The sequence below is a fragment of the Anolis sagrei genome, chromosome 5 (assembly GCF_037176765.1).
Source record: "Anolis sagrei isolate rAnoSag1 chromosome 5, rAnoSag1.mat, whole genome shotgun sequence".
Lineage (NCBI taxonomy): Eukaryota > Metazoa > Chordata > Lepidosauria > Squamata > Dactyloidae > Anolis > Anolis sagrei.
In genome coordinates, this window is record NC_090025.1 from 23,083,614 (window position 1) to 23,097,237 (window position 13,624).

General features: G+C 39.3%; 1 protein-coding gene across 3 annotated transcripts in view; it reads left to right on the forward strand.

The window, feature by feature from the left end:
• GRID2 (glutamate ionotropic receptor delta type subunit 2) overlaps nt 1-13,624 on the forward strand; it is a 1,028,529-nt gene that overhangs the window by 860,126 nt on the left and 154,779 nt on the right. The window lies entirely within an intron of this gene.

Consider the following 13,624-nt stretch of genomic DNA (forward strand, 5'->3'; position numbering starts at 1 on the left):
ATCTGGAGTAATAAAAAACAAGTTCACTACAACTTCTACATGAGATTCCTTCAAATATTTAAGATGGCTGTCATATTACTTCTCAATCTTCTGTTCTGCAAGCTAAACATACCCTGCTCTGTAAACCATAGAATCATAGAATCATAGAATCAAAGAGTTGGAAGAGACCTCATGGGCCATCCAGTCCAACCCCCTGCCAAGAAGCAGGAATATTACATTCACATCACCCCTGACAGATGGCCATCCAGCCTCTGCTTAAAAGCTTCCAAAGAGGGAGCCTCCACCACACTCCGGGGCAGAGAGTTCCACTGCTGAACGGCTCTCACAGTCAGGAAGTTCTTCCTAATGTTCAGATGGAATCTCCTCTCTTGTAGTTTGAAGCCATTGTTCCGCGTCCTAGTCTCCAAGGAAGCAGAAAACAAGCTTGCTCCCTCCTCCCTGTGGCTTCCTCTCACATATTTATACATGGCTATCATATCTCCTCTCAGCCTTCTCTTCTTCAGGCTAAACATGCCCAGTTCCCCAAGCCGCTCCTCATAGGGCTTGTTCTCCAGACCCTTGATCATTTTAGTCGCCCTCCTCTGGACACATTCCAGCTTGTCAATATCTCTCTTGAACTGTGGTGCCCAGAATTGGACACAATATTCCAGATGTGGTCTAACTAAAGCAGAATAGAGGGGTAGCATTACTTCCTTAGATCTAGACACTATGCTCCTATTGATGCAGGCCAAAATCCCATTGGCTTTTTTTGCCGCCACATCACATTGTTGGCTCATGTTTAACTTGTTGTCCACGAGGACTCCAAGATCTTTTTCACACGTACTGCTCTCGAGCCAGGCGTCCCCCATTCTGTATCTTTGCATTTCATTTTTTCTGCCAAAGTGGAGTATCTTGCATTTGTCACTGTTGAACTTCATTTTGTTAGTTTTGGCCCATCTCTCTAATCTGTCAAGATCGTTTTGAATTCTGCTCCTGTCCTCTGGACTATTGGCTATCCCTCCCAATTTGGTATTAATAAAGATGTTGAACAGGACCGGGCCCAGGACGGAACCCTGCGGCACTCCACTTGTCACTTCTTTCCAAGATGAGGAGGAAGCATTAGTGAGCACTCTCTGTGTTCGTCCACTTAACCAATTACAGATCCACCTCACCGTAGTTTTGCCTAGCCCACATTGGACTAGTTTCCCTGCCAGAAGGTCATGGGGGACCTTGTTGAAGGCCTTACTGAAATCCAGGTACGCTACATCCACGGCATTCCCCGCATCTACCCAGCTTGTAGCTCTATCGAAGAAAGAGATCAGATTAGTCTGGCATGACTTGTTTTTGATAAATCCATGTTGACTATTAGCGATGACTGCATTTGTTTCTAAGTGTTTGCAGACCGCTTCCTTAACAATCTTTTCCAAAATCTTGCCCGGTATCGATGTGAGGCTGACCGGACGGTAGTTGTTTGGGTCATCCTTTTTTCCCTTCTTGAAGATTGGGACCACATTGGCCCTCCTCCAATCTGCTGGAACTTCTCCCGTTCTCCAAGAACTCTCAAAGATGGTTGCCAGTGGTTCCAAAATGACTTCCGCTAGTTCCTTCAATACTCTGGGGTGTAGTTGATCTGGCCCTGGGGACTTGAACTCATTAAGAGCGGCCAGGTATTCCTGGACGACTTCTTTCCCAATTTGGGGTTGGATGTCCTCCAATCCCTCATCCACTCCATCTTGCTGAGGTTGAAGACTCTCTTTTTGTGAGAAGACCGAGGCAAAGAAGGCATTAAGTAGTTCTGCCTTTTCCCTATCCCCTGTCAGCATTGCCCCATCTTCTCTGCGAAGAGGTCCTATCGCCTCCTTGTTTTTCCTTTTTCTACTGACATAAGAATAGAAGCCCTTTTTATTGTTTTTAATGTCCCTGGCAAGCCTGAGCTCATTTTGTGCTTTAGCCTTGCGGACCTTTTCCCTACAGGTGTTGGCTAATTGTTTGAATTCTTCTTTGGTGATTTCTCCCTTTTTCCACTTCTTGTGCATGTCTCTTTTGTGTCTTAGCACAGTTAGAAGTTCTTTGGACATCCATTTCTCATAGGGCTTCATTTTTAAGCCTATTACCTCACTAGTCACTCTCTCCTAAATCTATTTTAACTTGTTAATGCCCTTCTTGAACTGTGGTGCCATAACCTAGACACAATATTCCAAGAATGATATGATCAAAGTAAAATTTGTAGTTGTTCATTAATTCAGTTGCTTCCGACTCTTTGTGACTTCATGAGCCAGCCCACGCCAGAGCTTCCTGTCGGCCGTCACCACCCCCAGCTCCTTCAAGGTCAAGCCAATCACTTCAAGGATACCATCCATCCATCTTGTCCTTGGTCAGCCCCTCTTCCTTTTTCCTTCCATTTTCCCCAGCATCATTGTCTTCTCTAAGCTTTCCTGTCTTCTCATGATGTGGCCAAAGTACTTTATCTCTGCCTCTAATACCCTTCCCTCCAATGAGAAGTTGGGTTTTATTTCCTGAAGTATGGACTGATTGTATCTTCTCGTGGTCCAAGGCACTCTCAGAACTTTCCTCCAACACCGCAGTTCAAAAGCATCTATCTTCTGCCACTCAGCCTTCCTTATGGTCCAGCTCTCACATCCGTAGGTGACTATGGGGAATACCATTGCTTTTACTATGCGGATCTTCATTGCCAGTGTGGTGTCTCTACTTTTCACTATTTTATCGAGATTGGTTATTGCTCTCCTCCCAAGAAGTAAGTGTCTCCTGATTTTCTGGCTGCAGTCTGCATCTGCAGTAATCTTTGCACTTAGAAATACAAAGTCTGTCAATGCCTCCACGTTTTCTCCCTCTGTTTGCCTGTTATCAATCATTCTTGTTGCCATAATCTTTTTTTTATTATTTTTAGCTGCAACCCAGCTTTTGCCCTTTCTTCTTTAACCTTGATTTCAACTGAGCACTGCCAGGCTATCAAATGCTAATCAAGGTGGTCAGTTGAAACATTCACACCTAGCTCCAGCAGACAAGAGTCCTTTGTCCCACCCTGGTCATTCCACATATATATAAACCCCTTTTCCTAGTTCCAACATACCTCACTACCTCTGAGGATGCTTGCCATAGATGCAGGCGAAACGTCAGGAGAGAATGCCTCTAGACCATGGCCATATAGCCTGAAAAAACCTACAACAACCCAGTGTAGATCCAGCCTCAGATTCTATTAAAATTCTGGTCTGGTTAATAAGCATTATTATTTTCTTGTTGCTGTGTTAACAACTAAGGATTCTGAGTTTTTTATGTGGTACAGTTATAAAAATGTATATATTTATATTTTCCTCTGTTAGTGCACTGATAAAACAGCTGGCAGAAGTTACAGAAATATATAAAGATGTGATGCATTTGCTTCACAAAAATCATTTGTTGAAGCTGAAAAGCATTGCTTATAAATTTAGATCACTGGAAGTGAGAAAAAGTAATAATCAAAGCTCATTTAAAAAGTACATGTATAATTTTCATTTCTTTATTATATTATGCTGCATTATAAGGGGAAGGGTTCTGTCAGGGGAGTTTACTTTTAATAGGAAGAACATTATATAATAATCTAAAATTAAATAAATTGAAACAGTCCCAGAATTACATAAAAATCTTAAAACATCTCTAAATGTATGTGGGATTATAAACCTGTGGATAGGTAATGATTGGTCTTATGTTTTATGGATTTTTAATTGATACGCTTTATTACAGTATGTATAAAGAAGTGGATGCAAAAACTGTGGATTGAGGATCAAGAAACCAGTTTAAGAGAAATAAACTCAATCTAAGGGTAGCATAATCACATAGGATATTCACTAAACCAAATTTTCTGCACTTCAGCTCCCTGAATCCATGGCAATTCGTAAAACTCTCCTGGGCTTCTACATGTTTAAATCCAGGACACTTGGAGGAAAAATTAAAACCCATTGCATTAGGTTATTGTTAATGGACAGAGGGAAGAGAATAACAGAGAGAATAAAATAGATCAAATAAGATCCTTGGGTAAGAGTAATTCAGAAGTAGACCTTCCAGATTTCAATATTTCAGATTTTTCTAAAAATGTAAATGTCCTATAAATATTTTACTAACAGTTCAAAACATGCCATAATAAAGGCAGGATCTGAATATTCATGTGTTTATATTATGTATGTGTCTGCTATAGGAAAGTGATGGTCAACCTTTAGCCTTCCTACAAAGGAAGACAAAGAATGATTAACTCTATCAACCCATAGAAATAACAACATTAAAAACATTCTTGGTAATTCAGAATAGTTGGAGCATATGTATCATACCTCTTGCTCACAGTTTTTGCAAATACTTTAAGAGATATGGAAAGATTAAAAAATACTAAAGATAGTTGAAAAAGGGAGTTTCTTGATGGTTGGGAAACACTAACAAGGGGAACCTTAGACAGCCAAGAATGATAACTGATTAGGACATATTTTGCATTTCTTTGGATAAAGCCAGTTTCCTATGCAGAAAACAAACTCTTCTGGACAGGAAATTGTTTTCTGCACAGAAATATTTTCCCTGAAGAAAATGCACTTTTCTGTGCAAGAAGCATGCCATTTTCAAGGCCAACTTTTGTTCTTCTTTTGGGGGACGTACAATAAGTGCCAAAGTGGAAATAGTATTTGGAACTGTATAGTTTTCAACACCTCATTGGCAGCAAGGAGAGAAAAATGTTTAATTGTTTATTTTTGCCTATAAAAACAAAATCAACACCCTAAAGGGCAATGAAGAAGAAAAGTAATAGGGCAAGAGAGATAGACTTGACAGTTGGAGGAACAGGTAGAGCATCACTGCAGCAATTTCAAAAACTTCATCTTCCCTTGGAGCTGCTGACTGCAATTTCCTGCAATGCTTATTTAGAAAAAGTGTCAGTGAAGAAAAGACTTTTACAAAGAACTGTAATATGTTTTGACAATGGAATGTTAAACTACCCTGAAAGAGAAGGAATAGGAGTAAAGCTGGTCCAGCATGTAAGTAATGTGTACTCCTCCATCCTGTGGACAATCTACAGTAATAATCAACTATTAATAGAATGTAAGACACAGTTCTGTTGATTAACAGCAGGCTCTCCTGACTCACAGCTGCATTTTTATAGAGAATTTTTGCTGAACCACATATTTTTAAATATTTAGAGCTTCATTAAAATGTGGCATCAGAACGAAAGAGAAAAACTGTGATACTGCCTCAGCACTTCTGTCTGGAGAAAATTTGTAGGGAGATCACAAAATACGCAGAACAGAGATATAGTAGTACAGGCAGTCCCCAAGGCAGATTCTGTAGATTTGTTCTTAAGTTGAATTTGTATGTAAGTCAGAATGGGTATATTTTAAAGTGTAACTCCAGCCATATATATATATATATAAAGGCCATCTAGTCAAACCCCCTTCATTCCGCCTTTAGGTAGGGAAAGCACAACCAAAGCACCCCTGACAGATGGCCATCCACACAGATGGCCATCTTTAATACTACTACTACTACTACTACTAATAATAATAATAATAATAATAATAATAATAGAGTTGGAAGGGGGCTCTAAAGACCATCTAGTCTAACCCCCTTCTGTCTTCATGCAACAAAAACGCAACGTATGGTTCCTCCTGGGCCTGGAAGTCAGTCAGTATGTCTGCCATGCTGCCTCCCTTCTTCCTGGGCCCAATTGGGCTCAACAGAGCATCTGGCCCATGCCGCGCTGCTCCAGGGGCCATAGACAGAGCCCGAGGCGATCTCACTTGAAATCTTGCTGGAAGCTGCAAGGGCGAGCACGTTCACCAGCTGTGGAGTTCAGCACAGGCGTCCGCAGCCAGCCCTGGCCTGCATTGCCCTGGCCTGTGCTGCCTCCCTCCTTCCTGGGCCCAATTGGGGCCAACGGAGAGTTTGGCCCACGCTGCACTGCTCCTGGATTCCAGAGTCGATCCCACTCGAAGCTTCACTGCGAGCAGCAGGGGCAGGCACGCTCAGCAGCAGTGGAGGTCAGCGCAGGCCTCCGTAGCCAGCGCTGGCCTGTGCAGCCCTGGAAGCCAGGCAAGAAGGCTGCTGCGAGCGGAGATTCTCCTCCTCTGCCTCGGCTGCATCATCCACTCACTGCTTCCACCACCCGCACCGCACTGCTCCTGGAGGCTGACGATAGAGGCCAGAGGCAACCGTGCTGGAAGCGGCAGCAGGAGTTCTCGCCAGCCACTTCACATGGCTGAGGGCTGGAAATGGAGGGCTGAGGTGGTCTCACCAGAAGCGGCAGCTGGTGCGCTCACATGCCACTTCACCTGCCAAAGACTGAAGTCAAGGTTCGCCTGCAGGCTCTGCTGCCACTGCCATTCGTCATCATCCTCTGGTATATCCGGAAGACAAGACAACCCCCAACTTTTGAAAGGGTTTTCAAGGTTAAAAAAGTCATCTTTTAGCCTGGAATATACGGTAAATCCTCAGAGAGAGGATTTTTGCTATCCCTATAGTCTCCTACAATGCTCTTCTGTGACTTCAATCAGCTCCAGTGTAACATATTATTCTGCTCATCCGTTCATTTACTTATTTATCCATTCTGTTATTTTTATTGCACTTGGTTTTACTGGTTCATATTTTTAACATTGTAACCTACTGCAATTCTCTGTCCAGAACAAAATAGAAGCATTTCCGTGTGGAGTTTTTTTTTTTCTTTTGCATGCTTGTTTAAGGCATGGTTATTTTCACATATTTTACATTGGCAGATTTTATAAAATTTTAGGGGCATAGATTTGAAAAAGTTGAAAAATTGAGGAAAGTTGCTGGGCTTAGGGGAACTGATGGAATCTTTTAAGAGCCACAAAGTGGCACCCAAGGGTTACCTGATGGCCATGGTCAGCACTTTGCATTCTCTTGATTTAATCTAACCCCAAGCCCATCAAACAATATTTTTTAAATATATAGAGCAGTGGTCCACAAACGTTTTAAACAGAGGGCCAGGTCACAGTCCTTTAAACTGTTGGAGGGCCGGATTATAATTTGAAAAAACACATGAATGAATTCCTATGTACGCTGCACATATCTTATTTGTAGTGCAAAAAACACTTATACACAATACAATAATTAAAATGAGGAACAATGTTGATAAATATAAACTTAATAGTATTTCAATGGGAAATGTGGGCCTGTTTTTGGCCAATGAGATAGATAGATTGTTGTGTGCTTTTAAGTAGTTTCAGACTTAGGTTGACCCTGAGTGAGGGCCGGGTAAATGACCTTGGGGGCCACATCCGGCCCCCAGGCCTTAGTTTCAGGACCCCTGATATAGAGAAATGAAAGTCCGCAAACTTTGCATCATTTAGTTTTATTATGTGTCGACAATATCTTACAATATGTGAACAATTTAGCCAAAAAACAAAAAAAAAAAAGAATACACACTGCTAGCATGGGAGAAAGCATGCACAATCCAGTCTTTTGAAATGCTTCTTGTTGGGGAGCTTCATATGTGAATGAAAGGCATGAGGCTGACTTTCAATTGTTCCTCTTTCACCTGCCAATTTCCCTCAATTAAAAACAGTGGGAATTGGCATTCAGTTTTATTCATGAGCTTGAAAATTAGAATGTGAACTTTCTGAGAAATTGCAGGTTTTCCTCTCCGCCTCCCCGCCTATTTCAATTTAATTCTCAGCAAACTGTAAAGATTGACACTCGAAGGTGAACGGGACAATCAGCCCTATTGGGTTCATCCAGTGTGCCTGCCTTAAAAAGTTTCATTTGATTTTAATTCAGGTTTTGATTGAAAAAGTTCAAAAGGCATTATGAAAAACCCCTGTAAAATGAAAATATCCCATTAAAAATTATTCACAGATGTGACCTAAGGTTTCCAAAAGTTAAACATTTCATCTTTTCCAAGTCTTAATGGTGAATTAACATCTCCTGAGAGAATCAGGAGATTCTAATTTCTGATAATGACACTATGTCAGAAGTAGATGGAGTTCTGTCCATGACGACATGAGACATTACTGTTGATCTTATCAAATTAATAAAAGGTTTTATTTTTAAAGACGAGAGAATGAAGTACTATATCAGCATCTCTTTATATTTAACTCAGCATTTTCTTTGTGAGCAGAATAATGTCTAATTGAACTTTTCTAATAGGTATCTCCATACAAAATTCAGCGTATTTTTTTATCCTGATATAATAGATGTATCTCTGAGTTTGATCACTGCTGTGTGGGGAATGTTCACAATAATGATATAATTAAACTTCTTCTGATATGGGTATCAAACACTGTAATTAATTCATAAAAAGACCTTGTTGGAGTTCAACAGAACATTCATTGATATCTAAGAAATACCTTCAGTTCTAGACTCATCGCAAACATGAGTGAAGGAAAGCCCATGAAAATCCTTATCCCCACTTATGAGACTATCAAGTCTTATTATTTTGATAGAGGGATTTATTTTCATCCCCTACTCTCCCAAAATCATCTGGTAAGAACATAGAAGAGAATTTTCTTCTGGGGTGTTCCTAGATACCAATCTGTTGCTTTTTCTGCTCTTTTCAGAAAGACCTTTGTATCTAATCAGGCCTCTATTCTTTAAGTTGGGAAAGAAGTGTGTGCTATAGGTGTACTTTTTTGAATGTGTAGTACAATGGAACTTCTACTTAAGAGTGTCCCACTTAAGAGTGATTTGAATTAAGAGCTGTCACTTGGCCCAAGTTTTGTTTTGACATAAGAGCAGCGCTTTATTTATTTATATGTTTATTTACTGTATTTGTATACCGCCTTTCTCAGCCAATTGGTGACTCAAGGCGGTTTCCAACAAATCGGTATACATAAAACATAATATAGATAAAAACATTAAACAATATAAGACATCTCAAAAGCAATAAAAGCAACATCATCAGCATCTCATTATTCTCAAACATTGTCCAATTCCATTGTCGGATCATTCAATTTCCTATATTAACTACTCTGTATTTGTAAACGTTTGTGCAATTAGCCACATTTTAACTTGCCTCTGAAATGTCAAGAGGGAGGGAGCAGATCAGATCTCCCTAGGGAGGACATTCCATAGCCAAAGGGCCACCACTGAGAAGGCCCTGTCTCTTGTCCCCGCCAAACGTGCTTGTGACGAAGGCGGGACCAAGAGCAGGGCCACCTCAGATGATCTTAAAGTCCTCAGTGGTTCATAAGGGGAGATACCTTTGGACAGGTAAGTTGGGCCAGAACCATTTAGCACTCTGAATTGGGCCTAGTAGCAAACTGGCAGGCAGTGGAGCTGGCGCAACAAGGGGGTTGTATGCTCCCTGAGCGCTGCTCCTGTTAACAACTTGGCTGCTGTTCATTGGACTAGTTAAAGCTTCCAGACCATCTTCAAAGGCAACCCCACATAGAGAGCATTGCAGTAGTCTATACTGGATGTAACAAGAGCGTGGACTACCGTGGCCAAGTCAGACTTCCCAAGGTACGGGCACAGCTGGTACACAAGTTTTAACTGTGCAAATGCTCCCCTGGTCACCGTAGAGACCTGAGGTTCCAGGCTCAGCACATCTTTTAAAGCACATCTTTCTTTTTCATTGTTCCATCTGTATGTGCATTTATACAGTATTTGTTATTTATAAAGGACATGTTCTTATTTAAAAACACGTAACAAAAACATTGGAGGTGCGGCTCCAATTGGGGCCCCCGTAATGGATTATTAGCATTTCAATTGAAAAATGCTTTGTTTTGAGTTTTGAGTTAAGGGTTTGGCCATGGAACAAATGAAACTCTTAAGTTAAGGTATAACTGTAACTCTTATTCATCTTTTTAACTGTTTTAAACTAAAATCTTAAAATAACTTATATTTTTAGTAACTTTCCAATTTTTAATAATACACATATATATTTATTTGTTATTAGGTCTGTTTTGAGTATAGTTTTGAATAATATTCAAAAAACAGATCTAGTAACAAATAAAACCACATATAACTGAACATAAATGTGGTAAAAAAGCAATCAAAATCTACCCTCACCCACAGAAAAAAAGAAACACATTACTAGTGGGTTTCCCAGCCTCCAAACCAAGGCATCAAGGCAAATGCCTTGTTAATACTTAACTAACACTTGAATGGCTATCTAATAGGGCTGGGCGGTTTGTTCGTTAATTTCGTAATTCGTTATTAATTCGTTATTTTTTTTATAACGAAGCGAATATTAAACCATTCAGGAGCAACTAAAAATCGAAACGAATTTTTCAATTCGTTTCGTAATTGTTTCGTAATTGTTTTGAAATCATTTCGAAATCGTTTCGTTATTATTTCCGCATGTCTGGTGCAAGTTTTATAGTTGTTTGTTTTATCAGTGAAAAAAAAGTATAATTATCACACCAACAGTCAACAACAGAGGGAGAGGGAAGCTTCAGAAGTTCCCCCTGTCCCATTTGGAGGTTTTTTTAGCGTATTGCGTGGTCGCGTCCGCCATTAACAAATCGATTTGTAATTGTTTCGTAATTGTTCCGAAATTTCGTAAATTTTGTAAATTTCGAACTTTTTTAAAGAAAAATTTTGGAATTCTTTTAAAAATCGAAACGCAAAAACCCCCTAAAAACAAATCGAGTTTAGAAACAATTTTTTCCGTGGTTGCCCAGACCTACTATCTAATAATTAAACTGTAAAATCTTGAAAATACAGAAGATTAACCTTTCCTTCCTTCTTTTTTTCTTATAAAGGAAATTATGAAGCAGTTCCAAGTCTTTTAAGATTTTTTCCAAGCATTTTTCTGTAATTAGAATAGAAAACTTGTCAATTTCTTCTAGTTCAAAAATCTTCAAAATCCAGTCATCTTTAGATGATTGGATACAATACTTTTTGATCCATTTTTCAGCATATAACACCCTCACTGCCAGATTCATATACAGAAACACCCTAAAATTCACACCCTTAATTTGCTCACTGAAAAGTATCAATAAAAATAGTTCTACTTTAAAATGTATTGTAATTTTTAAAATAATTTGCATCAGCATTTGTATTAAATTCTAATATTTTAGCTTTGTCACAAGTGCACACATTTGATATTAGAGTAATATTATTTAATGCTGTTTTTGACTTGGATGCCACATATTGTTTTAGATGACTTGCTATCATTTTTATTGTAAACTACTCTGGGTCTCATTTTATGCAAAAGGTGAGATATACATTAGATAAATACTAGGGCTGGGCGGTTTCGTTTCGTTAATTCGTAATTCGTTAATAATTCGTAAATTTTTACAATTACAAAACAATAACGAACCATTCTGGAGCAATTATTAAAAAAAACAAATTTTCAAAAACGTTTTGTAAATGCTTCGTATTTTGATATTGTATTCGTTTCGTTATTGTTTTGAGGTCGTTTCGTTATTATTTCCGCATGTCTGGGCCAGTTTTATGGTTTAATTAGTGAAAAAAATTATAATATCACACCAACAGTCAACAACAGAGGGAGAGGGAAGCTTCAGAAGGTTTTGGAGGTTTTTTAGCATATTTCGTGGTCGCGTCCGCCATTAACGAATCGATTCGTTATTGTTTCGGAAATCGATTCGTTAATTTTTTACCATTTGCGAAATTTCATAAATATCGAACTTTTTAAAAGGAAAATTTTGTAATTATTTTAAATATCGAAACAAAAAAAAAACCCCAAATACAAATCGATTTTAGAAACAATTTTTTCCGTTGTTACCCAGGCCTAATAAATACATTTGTCCAGGATCAAATCCAATAGTTCTGTAAATGTGAAGAATTTGCAGAGCAAAACATGGGATATACCAGACCGATGCAAAATGTGTGGACTGCATTGATAATTGAAACCCTGAGTTTTGTGAGAGTGCAAAAAAAAAAACCCCAAAAGATTAAAAAAATCAACCACATTTGATCTGAGCAGGCTCAGGGATCACAAGAAAAATAGAAAATGGAGAAGGACGGGAAGTTTGAATGAGATTGGAAGAGCTAGCTGGAATTCAGAAAGACGACTACGTTTGCTTGTAGGTCGCACTTGCACATAATTGATTTTAAGCACATTATATCTATGATTCTAACTTGGCAAATGGAAAATTTAGCCCAATATATGTGGAGGGTACAAGACTGGGAAAGGAAAGTCAAGAAAGACTTTAAAAAGAGAGTTGGTGTAGTCTGTTGTGGTTTTATTGTTATATTATTAATATTTTAGCAGCAGTAGTAGCAGTAGTATTTATACCCCACTTTTTCTCTCTACAATAAAACCAATACAATACAATTTTAAACTTAAAAATATACAAACATTAAAATACTATTAAATATTAATGGTATTAAAATAAATAATTTAAACCATTTAAACCAATTAAAAACTTATTCATAGCTAGAACCACCTCCTGACTTAGTATTTAAAATGTTCTTCTTTAAACTTCTGTCTAAATAAAAAAAGGTTTCAGCCTACCACTGGAAGGATAACAAGGAGTTTCAGAGTTGAGAGGCAACCAGCCACAAAGAAAGAAGCCTGTTCTTTTCTTCCCACCAAATGAGTTTGCAATGGAGGTGGAACCAAAAGAAGGGACCACTCCTGAAAATCTCAGGACCCAGGCAGGTTTGTACAGGGAGATATGATTAGCCAAATAGCCTTGACCTGAGCCGTATGCTTTAAAGATCATAATCAACACTTTGAATTGTGCCATGAGACAAACTAGCAGCCAGTGGAGCTGCTGCAACAGGGGGGTTGTCCTCTCCCTATAGCCAGCCCCAGTTAGTAACTTGGCTCCAGCTCTTTGAACTAGCAACCTCATCAGATGGGGCTTTTTTCAGTGGCATATACCAGTTGACCCCTAGATGATCCATGGAGCCCATGGACTCCCATCTGATGATGCAAATGAACCTCCAGTGGGGCTCAGTGGGTCATCTAGATCAGAGCCAGTGTATGCCGCTTCTGCAGTAACACAGGAGACCTCCCATGTTGCGCAGGAAGCAATGGGGAGAAGCCGAGCGTTCAACACTTCCCCCTGTCAAATTTGCCTCCTCTCGAGCTGGGCAATGCAAGGCATGGCTCAGCGGGTTCCCCATCCCTCCTATGGTCACTGGATTTCCCATGATGTGTGGTAATTCCGGCAGCCCATGTGATGAGGTCGTATGTGAAGTTTACGAAGGAAGCCCTATGTAGAGTGCATTACAGTACTCCAAACAGAATGTAGCTAAGGCATGTACCACCGTGTGCTTTCAAGTCATTTCTGATTTATAGTGACTCTTAGGTGAATTTATCCCAAGGTTTTCTTTTCTTTCTTTCCTTTGAGGGTGAAAAGTGAGCCTGGCCCAAGGATATTTGGCCAGTCAATTTCCATAGCCAAAAAGGTTTTCAAATCCTGGTCTCTCTATACCCGAATCCAACTCTCAACCCACTTCACCATGCTGGATCTCCTGTATAGTATGGCACTATATGATATACCTATGTAGTGTATTACAGATATATAGAAATTATTTTATTGATATGTATTTTCCGTTTTAATAACATGCACATACTGAAGAGCACAAGCAAAGTTTTATTACATTCAAAAGCAAAAAAAATTAAAAAATTGAAATTCTTTAAATGTCTACGAATTGTGCTTTGCACAGAGTCCACAGAGCCTGCTCTGTGTACATATAGAGCCTGCCATGAAATAAACAGCAGAAAGACACTACTGAA